General features: G+C 42.0%; 1 protein-coding gene across 3 annotated transcripts in view; it reads right to left on the bottom strand.

Annotated features, from left to right (window-relative positions):
- Positions 1–15,568, bottom strand: part of IPCEF1 (interaction protein for cytohesin exchange factors 1) — a 190,345-nt gene extending 174,777 nt beyond the window's left edge. For all 3 annotated transcript variants that reach the window (XM_012452080.2, XM_064360538.1, XM_064360537.1), the window contains exon 1: positions 15,453–15,568. The gene's annotated coding sequence lies outside the window, so the exon portion shown is untranslated. The remainder of the gene's footprint in view (positions 1–15,452) is intronic.
- Between the last annotated feature and the right edge of the window lie 3,723 nt (positions 15,569–19,291).

Below are 19,291 nucleotides of genomic sequence, written 5' to 3'. Positions count from 1 at the left end.
TGTAGTCCCAGCTACTCAGGAGGCTGAGGTGGGAGTATTGCTTGAGCCCAGGAGCTGGAGGCTGCAGTGAGTTGAGATCCCACCACTGCACTCCAGCCTCAGCGGAAGAGCCAGATGCTGTCTAGGAAAGAAAAACAGCCACAGATGCATCTGTGGCTCAAGTTTTTCCCAGACACTCCCTAAAGCTGGCCTAATAAACCTCGATTCATTGAGCCCCTCAGTCACTCATTTCAGTTATCAGTAATATTTTCTCAAAGTCACTGCGTCTTTTTGTTGAGCATTATGTCATGAGCTTCTAGAGATAAAAAGGAAAATAAGTGAAAGAAGAAGAAAAAGTAGAAATTTCCTTCTCCTCCTATTCAATTAGTGGAAAGAAGATGTTAAAAGATTTAACATCGGCCGGGCGTGGTGGCTCACGCCTGTAATCCCAGCACTTTGGGAGGCCGAGGCGGGTGGATCACGAGGTCAAGAGATCGAGACCATCCTGGTCAACATGGTGAAACTCCGTCTCTACTAAAAATACAAAAAATTAGCTGGGCATGGTGGCGCGTGCCTGTAATCCCAGCTACTCAGGAGACTGAGGCAGGAGAATTGCCTGAACACAGGAAGCGGAGGTTGCGGTGAGCCGAGATCGCACCATTGCACTCCAGCCTGGGTAACAAGAGGGAAACTCCGTCTCAAAAAAAAAAAAAAAAAAAAAAACCCATAAAAGATTTAACATCATTCTTTGCCCATAAAACTCAGGAAAGTGCCATTTTATTAGGTGAAATACAAATGTATGAAAACTCTCCGTATCATCAAAATTCCAGAATGTTCCATTTCCCTGGGAAAGCATTTCCTCCCCAAGTCTCCTCACTTCCCATCATTTCTCCATGTTGATCAGACAGAGAAGTCTCAATGGCCTCAACCTATCAAGCAGCCTTCTTTCCTCTGCCAATCTGACCCAATTATGCACTCACTCTGTCTCTGAAATTACTCACATTGACCTGGGTGCACTGTGACTGCTGTAGGAGCTGTTAAGAAATTATTTTAGGCACAGAGAGAGGTAAAGGGGTCCTTGGAAAGTTTTTGTCTCTTAAAGGGGTCCTTGGAAAGTTTTTGTCTTTTTTTTTTTTTTTTCTCATTAAACTTTTTTAATGGGTCTCAAAATTCTGTGACAAATTTTTGGTCAAGTTGTTTCCATTAAAAAGTACTGATTTTTAAAACTAATAACTTAAAACTGCCACACGAAAAAAAGCAAACCAAAGTGGTCCACAAAGCATTCTCTTTTCCTTCTGAAGGTTTCGTTTCTTGTCTAGCAGAAAGCCCTGGCTCTTAGAGCTAGGCTGGCAACCTTTGATATGCAAATGAAGGCCATTAGAAACTGGATCCACCCAACATGGCAATTCCCACCATTGTCCTCTTGCCCTTGCCCCTACCTGTGCCTGGCAGCATAGCCGCCCCCACATATCCCCATGTGTGTAGAACATCTTGGGGCCCTGCATTTGCATATTAAAAGGCTATGGTGGGAGGGCCAGTTTTTTTGCAGGCTACATGAATGACATGCTTCGTCAAACCAATGCTCTGAGCCCTATGCAAATCAGACACCACCTCCTTCAGCCTCCTCATAAAACTGGCTGATGTCCACTGCACTCAGGGTCTCCTCTCTTGGCTTTGGAGACCCCTCCCTCTGTCTCTGTACAGGGGAGCTGCTTCTTTCTTTCTTCTCCCTTCTTTCTTGCCTATTAAACTCTCCGCTCCTTGAAACCGCTCCACGTGTGTCTGTGTCGTTTTATCTAATCCACATGAGAGAAGAGCCCTGGTGTTCCTCCACTCATAGGAGCCATATCCATATCCTGACTACTTCACTGTCCTTTCGTGCCCTGGTTTTGTGCTTTTCTTCCATCTGTATATCCAGTAAAGCATTATCACCAAAGATATTTACATCTCAGTCTTCAACTGAAAAATCTCATTCACACACATTTTCTCATGGAAACCCCAATGACTTTGGGGCATGTAAAGATATGAAGCTACCCATTTCACAAATGGAGAAACTAAGACATGAAGAAAACAACTCCATGTTCACTTATACCACTGGTGGCATAAAGATCTCCCCTCTTGTGGTCCAGGATTCTTCCCATTATAGGAGTACCCAATATGCTGGAGCACGAATACCAAGCACTATTACAGATGGCGCCTGGGGAGAGCTCTAAGCCTACTTTTCCTCCTGACTTTCATGGTCATCTCTCTCTTCTCCCCACATTTGAAACTTCTCTCTTTTTTGTGAACAGAACAGAAGTTGTTATTCAACTTCTTTCTCTACCATTACAGGCTCCTGGATCACATTCTTTCTGTTAGCCGACTGAGTCTCTACACTGTTCACCAGGACAATCATGTGTCACTTTGGGCCATTTTTTTTTTTGTTGTTCTTTTTTTGTTATTTTTCTGTCACCCAGGCTGGTGTGCAATAGCACAATCTCCACTTCCTGGGTTCAAGCGACTCAGCCTTCCAAGTAGCTGGGAACACAGGTGCATGCCACCACACCCAGCTAATTTTATTATTTTTTGTACAGATAGGGTTTCACCATGTTGTCTAAGCTGGTCTCAAACTCCTGACCTAAGGTGATCCACCCACCTCGGCCTCCCAAAGTGCTGGGATTACAGGCGTGAGCCACTGTGCCCGGCCAGTTCTGTTGTTTAATGTTTCGTGTGTGTGCTTTGTCGTCACCGTAAATTAGTAAGATATTTGTTGTAACTATTATTTTCTAATATTTATTAGAATTATTAATATTAGTAGTTTTAATAATGTAACTATTATTTTCTAATACTTGTATTTGTCACAGTGCCTAATACAGAAAAAATTTTACACAAATATTTGAAGCGGAATGAATGCCTCAGAGGACTGAACAGAAATTCTAGGCTTAAGACATCTTTCTCACAGTCAGATAACTCAAAAATTTTGTATGTGTGATGATATTGACAAGCTTAAAAACACATGGAGATCAGAGCCCTGCTAGCCTCTGGGACCACAAAGCGCCAAAATAAAATTGCAAATAAATGCAAGCCAATTGAGAATAATCCTCTTTCCAAAAGGGAGCTGTTGCCACCTGCTTGACACTCCCAAAACATGCCCCAACCACTTTTTGCTCTTTCATTAACCTCTGCTTTCTTTTGTTTTACAGGACTGCTGATCATTTTTTGGTTGAAAACTTATTAGATTAGTCAGTTCTTCACAGTATTTGCTAATTCTGAATATCTGAGCTTTCCTATGGTCAGTTATCATAAAGAAAGAAATCTCTTCACTTATCAATTCAAAAATTTTGGCTACTGTATTCCTAAATGGTAAGTTATTATATCTAAAATATATAATGTGTTAGGAATACGATTTTAATAAATTAAAATACACTTTTATCTTTTTTTTTTTTGTAAATACACACTTTTTTTTGAGATAGGGGTCTCACACTGTCACCCAGATTGGAGTGCAGTGGTGCAATCTTATTTCACTGCAACCTCCACCTCCCAGGCGCAAGCAATCTTCCCACTTCCTCCTCCCAAGCAGCTGAAACCACAGGCACACACCACCACACCTGACTAATTTTTTGTATACTTTTTGGTAGAGACAGGGTTTCACCATGTTTCCCAGGCTATTCTCAAACTCCTGAGCTCATGTCCTCTGCCCACCTCAGTGTCCCAAAGTGCTGGGATTACAGGTGTGAGCCACTGCACCTGGCCTCACATGTATATTTTTAAAAATCAAAACATTGGAGATTTTACACCAAAATGTTAACTATAATTATTTCAAAGTTATAGGATCATAAAGAGTATTTATCTGCTTCTTGCTTATCTGTATCATGGGCAATAAAATGCATTTTATGTGTACTAAGGAAAAATAATTTTTTTTAAAAATTTAAGCTATAAATAGCAGGAAAGTTGGTAACAAATTTTACTAGAGGTTGAATTCAAAGTGTTTGCCTAGAGAGATTATTTCTTCCATTCTTTTTTCTAGTTTAGCATATACTAATCTTTTCTTTTATTCAGGAACTTTTTCTGGTCTTATTAGAAAGAATGGGTAGACTATCTGTATTAGTCCATTCTCATGCTGCTATGAAGAAATACCTGAGACTTGGTAATTTATAAAGGAAAGAGGTTTAATTGACTCACAGTTCTGCATGGCCATGGTGGCCTCAAGAAACTTATAATCATGGTGGAAGGGGAAGCAAACATGTCCTTCTTCACATGGCGGCATGAGAGAGAAGTGCAGAGCAAAGGATGGGAAAGCCCCTTATAAAACCATCAGATCTCGTGAGAACTCATTCACGATCATGAGAACAGCATGGGGAACCGCCCCCATAATCTAATTACCTCCCACAAGTTCCCTCCCTCAACACGTGGAGATTATAATTCGGATTACAATTCAAGATCAGATTTGGGTGGGGACACAGAGTCAGACCATATCCTTGTCCAAGCACACCCTCGCAAAAGTCTACCTTTCTATGTTGTAATCTCTGTTTCCTTCCCCTTTTTGATCTAAATTTGTAGAAATGAATGCTCCATCAACCTCAACCCCAACTCTTCTCAGCTTTGATCTGGAAGTGTCTTTGGGAATGAGATTTTCCTCAAGGCTCAGGAAAATCTGTGCTAAGCACTCCTAAAATTATTATCCACCCCAACAAGTTTCCTCTGGCCTCACTGGAATTGGATTACACACATTCTCAGCTCCAGGAATGAAGAGAAAGGTGGATGAGCACAAAGCAACCTTATCCAAAAAGAAGAAATTATGTAGCATGTAGCATTCTTTTCCTTATATGAATATGAGTGTGTATTCCTTTAATGAAATATGTGTGTGTGTGTGTGTATACAGGCTCCTTATAGGAATATGTGTGTGTGTATACACACATATATACACACACACATATATACACACACACACACACACACATATTCCTATAAGGAACCTATTTCCTTATATTCCTATAAGGAAATAGGTTTGAAGCCAGGTTTGAAGTTCTCTGAATCTATGTTTTCTCATCAGAAAAAGGGAACTAGTTAATAATAACAGCACCTCTTAGAGATATTTGATTTAAAAATTAGATAATGAATATAAAGCCTTTACACCGTCCCTTGCAGACAGCAAGAGGATAGTACATGTTACCGCCCTTTGTCACACAGCCACTGGGGCTGGGGAAGTCCTGCGTGGCCTGTTGGAGGAGCTGTAATTGTTAGGTTGGTGCAAAAGTAGTTGCAGGTTTTGCCACTAAAAACTACTTATGCACCAACCGATAGAAACAAGGGGTCCTGTGGGACTCTATTTTCTGCCTTGCTGTAAGGCTCACCTCAATGGCTCCTACGGCCTAGAAAGTCCCAGGCACTGTCTAGAATGTTTCACGGGCCAGGAGCATCCGTCCATTCGCAAAAGGCCACTTCCGCAATGATAAGAAACATGAGCTTATTGAAGTAGGAGTGGTTTGGTACTCAATGCCTGAAGTCCATTCAGATTGATGGGGGGATTGCTTGCTAACTTGCTCCCAATGCACAGAACACAAGGAGCATGCAATGTACAGTAGAAGCTACTACACCCCATGTCTAGGACCCTGTAACTACAGCTAATGCCAGCTTGAAAGCAAAGTCACTTCAAGGCAATCAGGAGTTGCTGAGTCGTCACTCCTCAGCCCACTTACTGTGTTTTGGTGACTTGGTGTCTCTCTCCCTGTGCTGGCTTCTCAGCTCAGAATATCTGGGACTCCAGCGTTCCTCTCAAGGCAACCAATTTGTATATAACTTTGGAATATTTGTGAGTGTTCACAAAATAGAACTAAATAGTACTCAAGTGCCTGGCTCAAACCCTGCTCAACAGTCCCTCCCTCAAGTCCCCATCACCTACGCAAAAGCTGCTCTAGTTGATTAATCAAGTTGAAACTTCAAGTGCAGAAAATGCTGGTAGCTGTGTTCCAGAGTAAAAATCCAGCTCTAACTGGAAACTGTGACTGTATTTGACCAAGAGAGTTCAAGTTCAGATGCTTCTCTTTGATAGACTGGCTATAACTGAGTCTAACTAAGAGACGATACTAATTCACATGATTCCAGGGGAATTTCAAAAGTGATCTTGTCCATTTAACTGTAATGAAATACCTGGCACATTACATGGAAAACATTAGGTACTCAATAAGTATTTGGTGAATGTTGAATATTCATAAGTGGGTCTTGACCATAGTATATGGTTAGCATTCACAATCACTAGTAAGAAGAACACTTTGACTATTGTTTGTCAGTATGGAAAAGAGTTGGGATTTGTGGCTTAACAAGGAACCAGAAAATAAGGCCTTTAATGTCATTTGCTTCAGGCTTTTAGTTGGTGGAAAGAACAAAGTTGTTACAAATGACTTGTAATCCCAGTGAATAAATGCAATGTTCCTGCTGCAACCATTTAATTTTGCTAGAATAGCAGAATCTTCAAGTATGTTTAAGAAATTGATGAGATTATGTATATTCTCATCAGTCCATAAAACTATTACACATTTACCCAATAGTGTGCTGTAGTCTGAGCTATCCAAACAGAATAATCATAAACAAGTAGCCTAAAATGTATGTTTTTCATGTTTATAGCAGTTTGCTTAGTTTTTCAAATAATTAAAGGTTTTCTCCTTAAAACACAACTTTGTATAAGTGCAGCTCATCTTTGGATAAGCTGTGACATTTTACACAGAATTATATTCTATAGGAGTGAAGAATATTAAATTAAGGCTCCTGGGAAGTGTTTTGAGTTGGTTACATCTTTTTTCCTTTCTCAGAGGTTTGTATTTTTCTATTTTATCTTTTCTTTATTTTTTTCTCTTTTTTTGAGACAGTCACTCTCTGTCACCCTGGCAGGAATACTGTGGTGTGATCATCCATTACTGCAACCTCAGTCTCCCAGACTCAAGTGATCCTCCTGCCTCCACCTCCCGAGTAGCTGGGACTACAGGCACTCTCTACCATACTCAGCTAATTTTTTTTTTTTAAGTACAGATGAGGTCTTGCTATATGTTGCTTGGGCCGATCTCAAACTCCTGAGCTCAAGTGATCTTCCCACCTCAGCCTCCAAAAGTGCTGGGTCAAATTCCTGACTTCAAGTGATCCCCATACCTCAGCCTCTTGAAGTGCTGGGATTACAGGCATGAGCCACTGTGCCTGAACTATTTTCCTGTTTTAGACTAAGGTTCAGTCTCTATTAGTATATGTACATTTGCCTATAAGTAGCTCAATGTTCTATTCCTCTCTGGCATTAGAGATCAGTGCATAAAACTACGAAGAATGCAGTTTCCTTCACAATAGTCAGGAAAAAAAGAACTTCTACCCTGTCCAAATTTGAAAAAAAGTCTATCCAGTCACAGATTTCTATTGCATATTTAGAAAAAGATGATATAAAATTAACAAGTCAAAAGAAAATTAAATATGGATCAATTAAGAGAAGGAGAAAAAAGATATTTTTAGTTTTGCCCAGATTAAATGAATTAGCTTCCTGTAATGATGTTTACCTCTTAAAAGAATGTTGTCCTGCTAGGGATAATCATGTCATAGGAATTAGAGTAATTCAAATTCTGCCCAAAAGGGGATTTAAGAGATTCTTACGTTGCAAAGAAACTCAAGAATATGCTTGAAATCCTGGCTATTTATGCTGTCATTAGAGTACTTATGCAGGTACCAGACTAAATTTATGGATCAAAGTGATCAACGATTATAGATGAACCGTGAAAATGATCTAGCATCCATTTATTGAGAAGTTTTCACCTGCTGTACACCTTGATTGCAGCCTTCGATTCCATCTGGATCAAAGTTCCAACACATTGCATCATTTTCCTATTCAGCATATTTGAACTTTTCTCTCAATATAAACTGAGGTAAGTAATTATCCCCCTGCCCAAATAGACACTAATGTTCCCTATCTAGCAAGTAACCAAACTGTCATAATAATTTGGAATCACTATCTAGACTCCATTTATGAAAGGAAGCCCTTTTGTAGATTTCACAATAGCCTGATTTTCATTTTGCAAATGTCTCATTGTGTAGTGTTTTTATTCACTCCCATTCAATGATAAAGTGACTCTACTGTTTGAGGCCCAATGCCACAAGTTAACTTCATAGAAATGAGTCATATTCAATTTGGTCCTTAGAAGTGATTGCCAGCAATATAGGTGAGTTTATTAGTAGCACTTAAAATTACTTTCATTCCTTACCTTCTGTATTAGTTTCTTAGAAGGGCTCCGTTGGTTTATAATACTTTTGTTTTCTTCTAAGTATATACACTTACTTTCCTTTGGCCCATACATCAAAGCAATTGGTTCGCTTTTTGTTTTTTTCACTCTGTTGCCCAGACTCTACAGCAGTGGCACAATTATAGCTCACTGCAACTTCAAATTCCTAGGTTCAAGAGACCCTTCTGCCTCAGTCTCCTGAGTAGCTGGGACTACAGGCACACATCACCACACCTGGCCACATTTTTTATTTTTGTAGAGATGGGATCTTACTGTATTGCCCAGACTGGTCTTTGACTCCTGGCCTCAAGCGATCCTCCTACCTCGGCTTCCCGAAGTGCTAGGATTATAGGCATCAGCCACCACACCTGGTCTGGTTCAGTATTTTTATCTCAACTTTTATAGATGAGAAAATTCAAGCGTGGAGAATTTAAATGCTTGCTTGTAGCACAAAACTATGATATACCACAGGCAGGATACTCAAGTCTCCTAACCTTTCGATCTGTGGCATTCCCACTAAAAAGCTTAGCATAATAGAAAGCCCCATCAATATGGGTCCAATCATACTCAAAATGGAAACTGGATATTTTTAAATTAGATCGGTTATTGTTGTGAAAGAGTAGCATGAGGGATCCTTGTGGTGACAGAACAGTCACATATCTCGACTGTGGTTGTGAACTACCCAGGGATGGTTCTGAGGTCCCCCCAGACCCCTTTTGTTCCCTGCTGGCTGGAAGCATTTCCTACATGCTATCACCTGACTGCCTAAGAAGACAACCATGGATGTGCAATCATGTCAAGGCACAGGCAGTTCCCTGGAAAAGAGAACAATTCCTTTCCACTGCTCCTCACTAAGGAAGTAGAAAAGAATTTCACTTGGGCGATTTCAAAGTAGAGCAAATGTGCCCTGCTCAGACTCACCCTTCGTCTCCTAATTCTTGGTCCCAAATCACTATTTCTATAACAAAAACTTTAACATACATGAAAACAATGTAATGTATAGAATGGCAGTTAGATCACAGGCTCAGAGACACAAAGCTCTGAGTTTGAATCCCTCTCCCCTGATGATTGTGGTGGTTTGAGGCAGGGTACTTGACCTGTCTAAGCTTCAGTTTCATGGAGATAACAATAGTACTATTTCCCAGAACTATTTTAAGAAGTGGCTGAAATAGCATAAAAAGGAACGAGATGATGTCCTTTGCAGGGACGTGGATAGAGCTGGAAGCCGTTATCCTCAGCAAACTAACACAGGAACAGGAAAACCAAATACCGCATGTTCTCACTTACAAGTGGGAGCTGAACAATGAAAACACATGGACACAGGGAGGGGAGCATCACACACTGAGGCCTGTGGGGGTTGCGGGGAGAGAGAGAGCATCGGGAAGAATAGCTAATGGATGCTGGGCTGAATTCTTAGGTGATAGGTTGATCTATGCAGCAAACCCCCATGGCGCACATTTACCTATGTAACAAACCTGCACATCCCGCACATGTACCCTGGAACTTAAAATAAAAGTTGAAGAAAAAAAAAGAAATTGTAAACATAAATGTAACTAAATGTAAATGTAAAGTAAAAGGTAAAAATAAAAGTGCAGATCACAGTGCTGGAACCTAGCAAGTGTTCAGTAATATCACTGGTTTTTATTCAGCATTCCACATATGAAATATTCAGAAGATGCTATAGACTCTGTTGGGAATCCTATCATGCTGCTATTTCTATTTCAATGCCTTTTGCACACTGGGTTTTTGTTTGTTTGTTTGATTAATTCTTTCATTTCTAACTTGAACTAGTTTTCCTTGATGATCTAGTCATTTTTTTATTCAGACTTCCTTTGAAGGACTTATCCACATCCTTAGTAATTTTGGGGTGAGTGTAAGCTGGCTCACTTTTCACTTTTCAGCTGCTTCTATTTCAATCCCTGTGTCAGTCTGGGAGGCCTGCCTTTGCTCACATTTGTTCAGCCCTCTGCCTCTTTGGCTGCCAACTATCTCTCCTTTCTAAGACAAAGATTGATTCTAAGACAAAGACAGAAGACTCTTTTCAATACCTACAAGCCAAAATATTTTATTTTGGTTAAGTCTCTGATAAGGGACTCCATGATGACCTGCTGGCACTGTGAGAGGGCAGGGTCGAGATTCTAACAACAGGAATAATAATCATTGACTCTACAGAATAATCTGTGACTCTACAAAAATGTTTTCATGACCTCTCCCATACATACCAATATGATAGAGATATGGTTACATTCCCTAAAAAATGAATTACTCTCATACTGGGAGATCTAAATTTAGCTTAGAAGGAATAACTGATGAATTGACTATTGAATTTGCTAGGAAGTCATCGAACTCAGGTTTAGACGCAGTTTTAAATCATCCAGAGAAAATAACCCATTTTCATGTCATTCTAGGAATTAATCAGACCAGCAGACCCAGTGGGACCATGTTTCCTTTTTCTTACTTCAGAGTTGACAGATGATTCTGCCCCAGTCTTACTCTTAAAGGGGATTCCCCTACAAAGACTAAATAACATAAACTTTCTTTTTCTTTTCGTTTTTTTTTTTTTTTTTTTTTTGAGATGGAATCTTGCTCTGTCACCTAGGCTGGAGTGCAGTGGCTCGATCTCAACTCACTGCAACCACCGACTCCCGGGTTAAAGCGATTCTCCTGCCTCAGCTTCCTGAGTACTGGGATTACAGGCATGTGCCACCACACCTGGTTAATTTTTGTATTTTTAGTAGAGACAGAGTTTCACCATGTTGGTCAGGCTGGTCTCGAACTCCTGACCTTAGATGATCCACCTGCCTCAGCCTCCCAAAGTGTTAGGATTACAGGCGTGAGCCACCACACCCAGCCAATAACATAATTTTTAAGTGTCATTTCTTAGGCTGCAATGAACCACATTGTCCTGTTGGTGGAAGACAAGGAGGGTTAAATTTTTGTTCATTTTTCTTTTTCTTTCTTTCTTTTTTTTTTTTTGAGATGGAGTCTCACTCAACATTGCCCAGGCTGGAGTGCAGTGGCATGATCTCAGCTCACTGCAACCTCCGCCTCCCAGATTCAAGCGATTCTCATGCCCCAGCCTCTGGAGTAGCTGGGATTACAGGCGCCTGCCACCACACCCAGCTAATTTTTGTATTTTTAATAGAGATGGGGTTTTGCCATGTTGGCTGAGCTGGTTTTGAACTCCTAACCTCAGGTGATCTGCCTGCCTCAGCCTCCCAAAGTGCTAGGATTACAGGTGTGAGCCACCACACCCAGCCTATATATTTTCTTTCAACATTTGTTTTCTTTTCAATCATTAAAATAGTTCAGGTATGTTTCACTAATGAAAAATCTGGGGAAAAAATATAGAGTACAAAATACAAAGAAAAACCCTGAGCAATAAACCTACTATTCCTATATTAACATTTTAACACATTTCACCCATATCTTGCTTCTCTGCAGTATTTTTACATAGTTGAAAAAGTTATCTTCCTGCCTTTTTGACCTAGCATTACATCATGAGAATATTTCCATAAATATTATTTTATTGATGAAATTTCCTTATATACCACCATGAGTTTAACCATTCTGATAACTAGGCTTCTAATTTTATTTTAAATTAATGATTCTTTTAAAAACTCACTTTCATTTTACAAAATTTAGAAAATACCACAAAGCATAAAGAAGAAATGATAAAAGTGATTAAATGTTTCAGTGTGGCTGTGGCAACTTGAAAACTGATATTGATAAGTGCCATTTAATGCAATCATTTTTTTTTACCCCTGCCCCACCCGCGCTGAGCTGGCGACCACCCTCCTCACCTGGCCAGCTGCCGCCTCAGTCTGCGATCGTATTTTTTTTTTTTTTTTTTTTTTTTTTTTGAGACGGAGTTTCGCTCGTTACCCAGGCTGGAGTGCAATGGCGTGATCTCGGCTCACCGCAACCTCCGCCTCCCGGATTCAGGCAATTCTCCTGCCTCAGCCTCCTAAGTAGCTGGGATTACAGGCACGCGCCACCATGCCCAGCTAATTTTTCGTATTTTTAGTAGAGACGAGGTTTCACCATGTTGACCAGGATGGTCTCGATCTCTTGACCTCGTGATCCACCCGCCTCGGCCTCCCAAAGTGCTAGGATTACAGGCTTGAGCCACCGCGCCCGGCCTGCGATCGTATTTTTAACCCTCCCAGAACCACCCAAAAAGTCAGTATGTTATAGTCACCACTTTATAGGTTGAGAGACATAGAGTTTGAACAGATATGTCTGACCCCCAAATTGTGTTTTCTCTTGGCCAAATTATATTGACCTTCCCATGATTACCTCCACCATCACCTCTACCACCCTCACCTCCAACCACCATCTCCACCATCTGTACCATCACCTCCTCAACCGCCTCCACCATGTCTGCCATCACTTCTGCCATCTCCACCACCACCTCCACCATCTCCTCACAACCACCTCCACCATCTCTATCATCACTTTCGCCATCACTTCTGCCACTCCATCCACCATTTCTACCATCTCCACCACCACCTCCACCATCTCCACCATCATTTCCACCATCACCTCCCCTACCACAACCACTTCCAACACCACCCCCTTCACCTCCATCTCCCCCTCTACCACCATGTATTGCCACCCCTTTTACTTTCCTGACCTAAAAATTCCTTCTGATCTCTGTTCTACATACCCTATCTTTATTCCACGCCTGCATATTCTCCTTTCTTGCTTCACTCTGACCTTTTCTAACCTTCACTTTTTTTTTTTGAGACAGAGTCTCACTCTGTCACCAAGGCTGGAGTGCAATGGCGAAATCTCAGCTCACTGCAACCTCCACCTCACAGGTTCAAGCAATTCTCCTGCTTCAGCCTCCGGAGTAGCTGGGATTACTGGCATGTGCCACCACACCTGGATAATTTTTGTACTTTTAGTAGAGAAGGGGTTTCACCATGTTGGTCAGGCTGGTCTCGAACCCCTGATTTTGTGATCTGCCCATCTTGACCTTCCAAAGTGCTGGGATTACAGATGTGAGCCACCACGCCCGGACCTTATCTTCACTTTTTAAAGTGCCTGAGCAACAGAGATAAAGCAATGGCTTTCCTACCACATTCATTTTATGAAATCCCAGTTACTCATTCACTCAACAAATATTCCCGAGAGCAGGCACTGTTCTGAGCACTTGGGAGCACAAGTAACCTCTCCATTTGCAGGATTCTCTTAAGGACTAAAAATCTTGATTTTTAGGATTTTTCTTCACACACGCGCACACACACACACACCCCATTTGCCACATTAGACCTACTTGCAAATTGTCAACCTGGACTTCAATGATGAGCTCCCACTGCAGAGCCTCCAAGCTCGATGGAAAGCAGAAGTGAGCTGTTCAAAAGGATACACGAGTCAAAAGGAAAGTCTCAGGCAATAGTCATGAAGTAATTTCTTATCTCTTATTGCCACAGCAAACTACCGCAGGAAAGAACTTCCTATTTCCATACTCTGATGAGGTATGTTTGCTTAACACAGTTTGCCTGAAATAGTTCACGCATGGACCCACTTCAGAAAAGACACTTGATTTATAAAGAGAGGAATAGAAGGAAATTAAAAGGTAAATTAAAGAATGAGTTCATCAACACATACACAAACTTACAAACTTACCTTTTCCTTCTTGCTTGAGTGATGTGAGCAGAAAAAAATGTGTGTTCTTTCTGTTTCTTTTTTTTTTTTTTCATTTTTGTTTGTTCGTTTGTTTTTTTGAGACAGAGTCTTGCTCTGTCACTCAGGCTGGAGTGCAGTGACGCAATCTCGGCTCACTACAACCTCCGCTTCCCGGATTCAAGCAATTCTCCTGCCTCAGCCTCCCGAGTAGCTGGGATACAGGAACATGCTGTCATGCCCAGCTAATTTTTGTAATTTTAGTAGAGACAGGGTTTCACCATGTTGGTCAGGCTGGTCTCGAACTCCTGACCTCAGGTGATCTACCCGCCTTGGCCTCCCAGAGTGCTGGGATTACAGGCTGAGCCACCATGCCCAGCCTTCTATTTCTATTTTCTTTTTCTTTTTTACTCCCCATGGAGATGAGGTCTTATTATGTTGTCCCCAGGCTGGTCCCAAACTCCTGACCTCAAGTGATCCTCTCACCTTGATTACCCAAAGTACTTGGATTACAGGCATGAGCCATCATGCTCGGCCCTCTGTTTCTATTTTCTTTTTTTTTTTTTTTTTTTTTTTTTTTTTTTTTTTTTTTTTTGAGGCGAAGTTTCGCTCGTTACCCAGGCTGGAGTGCAATGGCGCGATCACGGCTCACCGCAACCTCCGCCTCCTGGGTTCAGGCAATTCTCCTGCCTCAGCCTCCTGAGTAGCTGGGATTACAGGCACGCGCCACCATGCCCAGCTAATTTTTTGTATTAGTAGAGACGGGGTTTCACCATGTTGACCAGAACGGTCTCGATCTCTTGACCTCGTGATCCACCCGTCTCGGCCTCCCAAAGTGCTGGGATTACAGGCTTGAGCCACCGCGCCCGGCCTCTGTTTCTATTTTCTACATAAAATAAATAACTGGATAGAAATTAGACTTTATGTACTGCTACTATACAATGTCAAAGACAGCACTAGGAACACATAGGCCATTCAAGACTAATAAAGTCACTGCTGTAGTCAAAGATGCTTCAGTGGGTTATAATTCTGACTCCTATAATTAAAGTCTTTCACGTATACCCCAGCAAAGAAAAATCAAGTGCCCCAGACACCCTTACTAAAAGCCTCTGAACCAACAACACCTAGCTTTCATTTTCATACCAGAGATATTTTGTTGAGCCTGAGACCTTCATCAAAGTGTAAAATCCCCTCCAGCTGCCTCCATGCAAAGGAAACTCCCCCACAAAGAACACACTTTCTCGAAAGAGGGCAGCCACCGAGCGCTTCTCCAAATGAACTCCTCAGGACCCAAACACATGTTGAATTGTATTTTTCTAAATCAAACCCGTGGTCTGCGGTCCAAACACCTATCAAAACAACACCTATTTAAGAAAAAAAGAAAAGCAGAGGGAGTACACACCTCTCTCCACCTCCAAAGCTTTCACAGAATTAGAGAATCTTTAGCACCTGGTTTCCCAGATTACAGAGAGTTCAGCAAATATCATATCCCCAAAGCCACACTTCCTACCTCACTACTCTAAGGAGAGCGCTAGGGTATCCATTGCTTTGCCATCTTGATATGTCAAGCAGTTACCTCTCACACATCAGCCAAAAAGTGATGTTACTTACATGCAATACAAAGAGAGTAAATCCAAGAGTGGTCTCTTTATTCCTGGAATCCAAAGATTCATAGTACTCTGAGGCTAAGCTTGAGGATTCTACTCAAAGCAGCCTCAGCTCTGGAGGCGCTGTCAACCCAGAACTAACATTTGAAGCTGATCAGAGAGTAAAGCTCTTTCGAAAGAAGGGGAAGTGTCATCTCCACTTCCTCAATCCTATTGTTCTTCCTTCTCATTGTTATCAAGCCCTTCCTTGATGCGCATATCCAGGACACAGTACATGCAAGGCAAGCACACCCCATCTGCCTGACTTCATTGATCACTAAGCACTACCTGGTGTATTCATTTGCCGAGCACATGTGCGAAACAGTACAAGGCTCTGCTTTCCTGTTTTGGAGGCAAGGATGTTCATTTACAGTGGAGGGCGAGATGATTTGCAGAGTCATTCTCAGCATGTTTGGGTGAGATGCCACTTGAACCTCCTTAGGTTCAATCTTCCTTCAAATTTCCCTATTTCTTCCTTTCCGAATTGCTCCTAATGCTCTAATAAACAGAGGGAACAGATACATTTGTAAAAATTACTTTAAGATAAAAGTAAGTCTAAGCCTGCCATCTTTTGCAGTACACAGAGAAGAGTCTCTGACTTCAAAACTTTTCTTTCCCACACTGGAAAAGGAAAATGACAGGTTGAAAGTTAGAGATATTCCATCTCATTACAAACACACTCCTCTCCTCCCAGTCTCCCCTGTCAACACCAGCTTCTTCTCTCTCTATACGTTTTTGGGAAATGAATACAGTCTCACTATATTTATATTCTGCTCTCAAAGCAAAGAAACTAAATCATTAGAAATGGGCTCATGACCAATGCAAGCTTCCAAACGTGGTAGCTAAAATATTAGCATGTGCATTGGTTACCTTTCACTGCTTAACAAATCACGCCAAAATTTAGTGGCTTAACACAACAAACACCTATTATCCCATTGTATCTGTGGGTGAGGAATCTGGGCCCAGGTTAGCTGGTGGTCCAGCTAAAAATTCCCTACAAGGCTGCAATCAGATGTGGACTGGAACTGCAGTCATCTCAAGGCTCAACGAAGGAAAGAAGCTCTTCTAAGATCACTCATTTAGTTGTGGGTAGGATTCAGTTTCTTGTGGGCGATTGGACTGGGGGTGTCAGTTCAATGCTACCTATTGCCTGGAGGCCACCCTCAGTCCCTTGCCACATGGACTTCTCCTTAGGGTAGCTTCATATCATGGTGGCTGGCTTCATTAGCAAAACAAGCAAGAGTGAAGGAGAATGACAGAGAGTTGAGTGAGAGCAAGATGGAAGTCACTTTTGTCACCTAATCACAGAAGTGACAGTCTATCGCTTTTGCCACAACTGATTTGTTAAAAGCAAGTTATTTGGTCTAATCTCTACCCAAGAGGAGGGGAATTACACAAGATGTAAATTCTGGGAGGTGGAGAATCAAAGGGATCTATCTTAGAAATCTGCTTACCATAGCATGTAAAACTTTTATCCAAACTCAAGTTGCCTCTGTCAAACCAAGTGTTAACAAAAGGGAAGAGTCATTTAAATAAAAAGAATAACTTCTCATCTAATTACAACATTGAGAAGGCCTCAAAGGAGGCATAGCATTATGATTGGGTTTATATAGTCACCTTAAGCAGTCATCCGGTTAGATCAGAATTCCCTGACACATGGTCTTCCTCCTCCTGTACTCAATGTGTGTGCCCCTTCCCAAGAATGACCAGTCCTAAAAATGTCTACATTGCCTGTAGTCCCCACCAATCCTACATGTTGCAAAAGAAGCAGATCACCTCTTCCATCTTCCTTTGTAAGCATGATTTGCTTAGACCTGGCCTAATAGAAGCTCTATTTCATGGCCTACAGACAACTGGGGGCAAAGAGAAGAGGGCCATTCTGGGTGGAGAAGTAAGTGATTCAGTTGACCTTAGATCTTCCTAACTTCAAGATATGTGGTAATGTCCACAGGCACTGGTGTCACATGATCCCAAAGGATAAAGGCAAGACATTTCTTTTGTTTGTTTGTTTTCTTTTGAGACAGAGTCTCACTATGTGGCCCAGGATGGAGTTCAGTGGCACAGTCTTGACTCATTGCAACCTCTGCTTCTTGGGTTCAAGTGATTCTCCTGCCTCAGCCTCCCTAGTAGCTGGGAATGACGAAGGGAATTAAATAATAGCAATAATAGTAAAAACAAAACCTTGTAATTTGTAGTTGCTATATAATAAAGTACATTTTGCCATGTTGTGTGTTGCTTAATATAATACTTCCCCAGCTCTGTAAACCATTTAACCTTATCTATCCTCTCCACATTCTTAGCAAAGTTCCCAGGCATCTAGAAATTCCTGTTTTTCTTGTTGACCAACTGCAAGGTCACAAAGCAAATAAACTCAAACTGTGGAATGTGTTTCTCAAGATGTTACTTTTCAAATGTAAAGTACATCACAAGACATGCCACAAGTTAATCAACTGTTCTTTGTTCTGGCTTCTGTAAACCTGCCTCCTGCTTCGTCATCCTGTACCAAGTAGGCACATAAAGGCACCCCATTTTCTTTGTGCTTTGCTCAGAATTAGGAAGCGATTCCACCGAGCCCGTGATCATGTTAAATAAAATCCGCCTGCAACCCCATTAGTCTCTCCAGATCCTGGATTTCCTGCTACATTTTCTGGTGCCTGAACAGGAACTGGAGATGGCAGTCTTACCGTCTCCTTTGCCTATGGAACCAAGGCCCCAGACTGGGGGAGGGGAGGACCCACAACCCTACGCACCACGGGGAGAACTTTAGCCCTGATAGGAGGCCGGCTCTCCTGCACCCCAGCACCCACTCCCAGACAGTGCATTGGAACCTTGGAAAGGGCTGCAGGATGATCTCCAGGACCAACGTACTTCAGGAATTACGGTAAGGCATTTAGGGTCCAAAACAAAAAAAAAAAAAAAAAAAAAGGAAAAGAAAGAAAAGCCCGCCCCAAGAGGCTGGAAGGGGAGTCTGAGCAATTCCTGAGAAGTGACTATTAATCCAACCCAGAAAGGCTGGGGGAAGTGAGAGCGGCTGGCTGGTTTGGATGAAACTCACATCCTCACCGGCACACGGAACAGGGGTGACTTATTAAGACAGTTTGTAGAGGAAAATGGGAAAGCGGGGAGGAGTGTGGAAGTATGTGAAAGAGACGGTTCCGGGAGGCGCCAACGAGGGGCATGCAGAGGCACAGGTCCCTTAGGTGGACTGCGTGCTCCGAAGTGAGGGCTAATCTATTAGGGGCTAATGGTACTGGGCTGACAGGACGCAGGTGCAGCTGACCGTGGCGGGAACAAGGTACTCTCCTAGCTAAGCAGCAATCTGAAAACTCCTGCAACAGGAGATGGCAGTCAGTCCAAGGTGAAAGTTTGTAAGAGTGCGCCTCTGTGGGAGAATGGGAGTTAAAACCTTCCATTTTAACTCTTCCATTCAGAGGAAAAGAGTTAAAACCCACACCACTAGAATGCATGCTAAAGAACTTTAAGAAAGGCTTCCCAGGAGACTATGGAGTTAAATTGTCCCCTTGAGGTACTGTGTTAAAGAAAACCTTCTCTTTCTGGGTCCGCAAGGGGCATGGTTTCAAAGGCAGGAGTTTCCTAGCTCCACGCCTCCATCCGGAAGGTAAAGTTCTTTGTTTGAGTCACAACCCGGCTAGGTAGAGAAATCCAAGTGGGCTCCTATGTCCAAAAAGCTTGCCAAAAGCTCTGGGAGGAGGGGGCGCTGTTGTGGACAAAGTAGCCAATCCGGTATCAGAGTCAAAGATCAATCACTCCAGAGGAAGTTTGAAAGAACTCCCCTCATTGGAT

This window comes from Aotus nancymaae, unplaced genomic scaffold (assembly GCF_030222135.1).
Source record: "Aotus nancymaae isolate 86718 unplaced genomic scaffold, 86718_ANA_hifiasm-v0.15.2.pri h1tg000040l, whole genome shotgun sequence".
In the NCBI taxonomy this organism is placed as follows: Eukaryota; Metazoa; Chordata; class Mammalia; order Primates; family Aotidae; genus Aotus; species Aotus nancymaae.
Note: the sequence above shows the minus strand (reverse complement) of the source record. Positions and strands in the feature narration are given on the sequence as shown.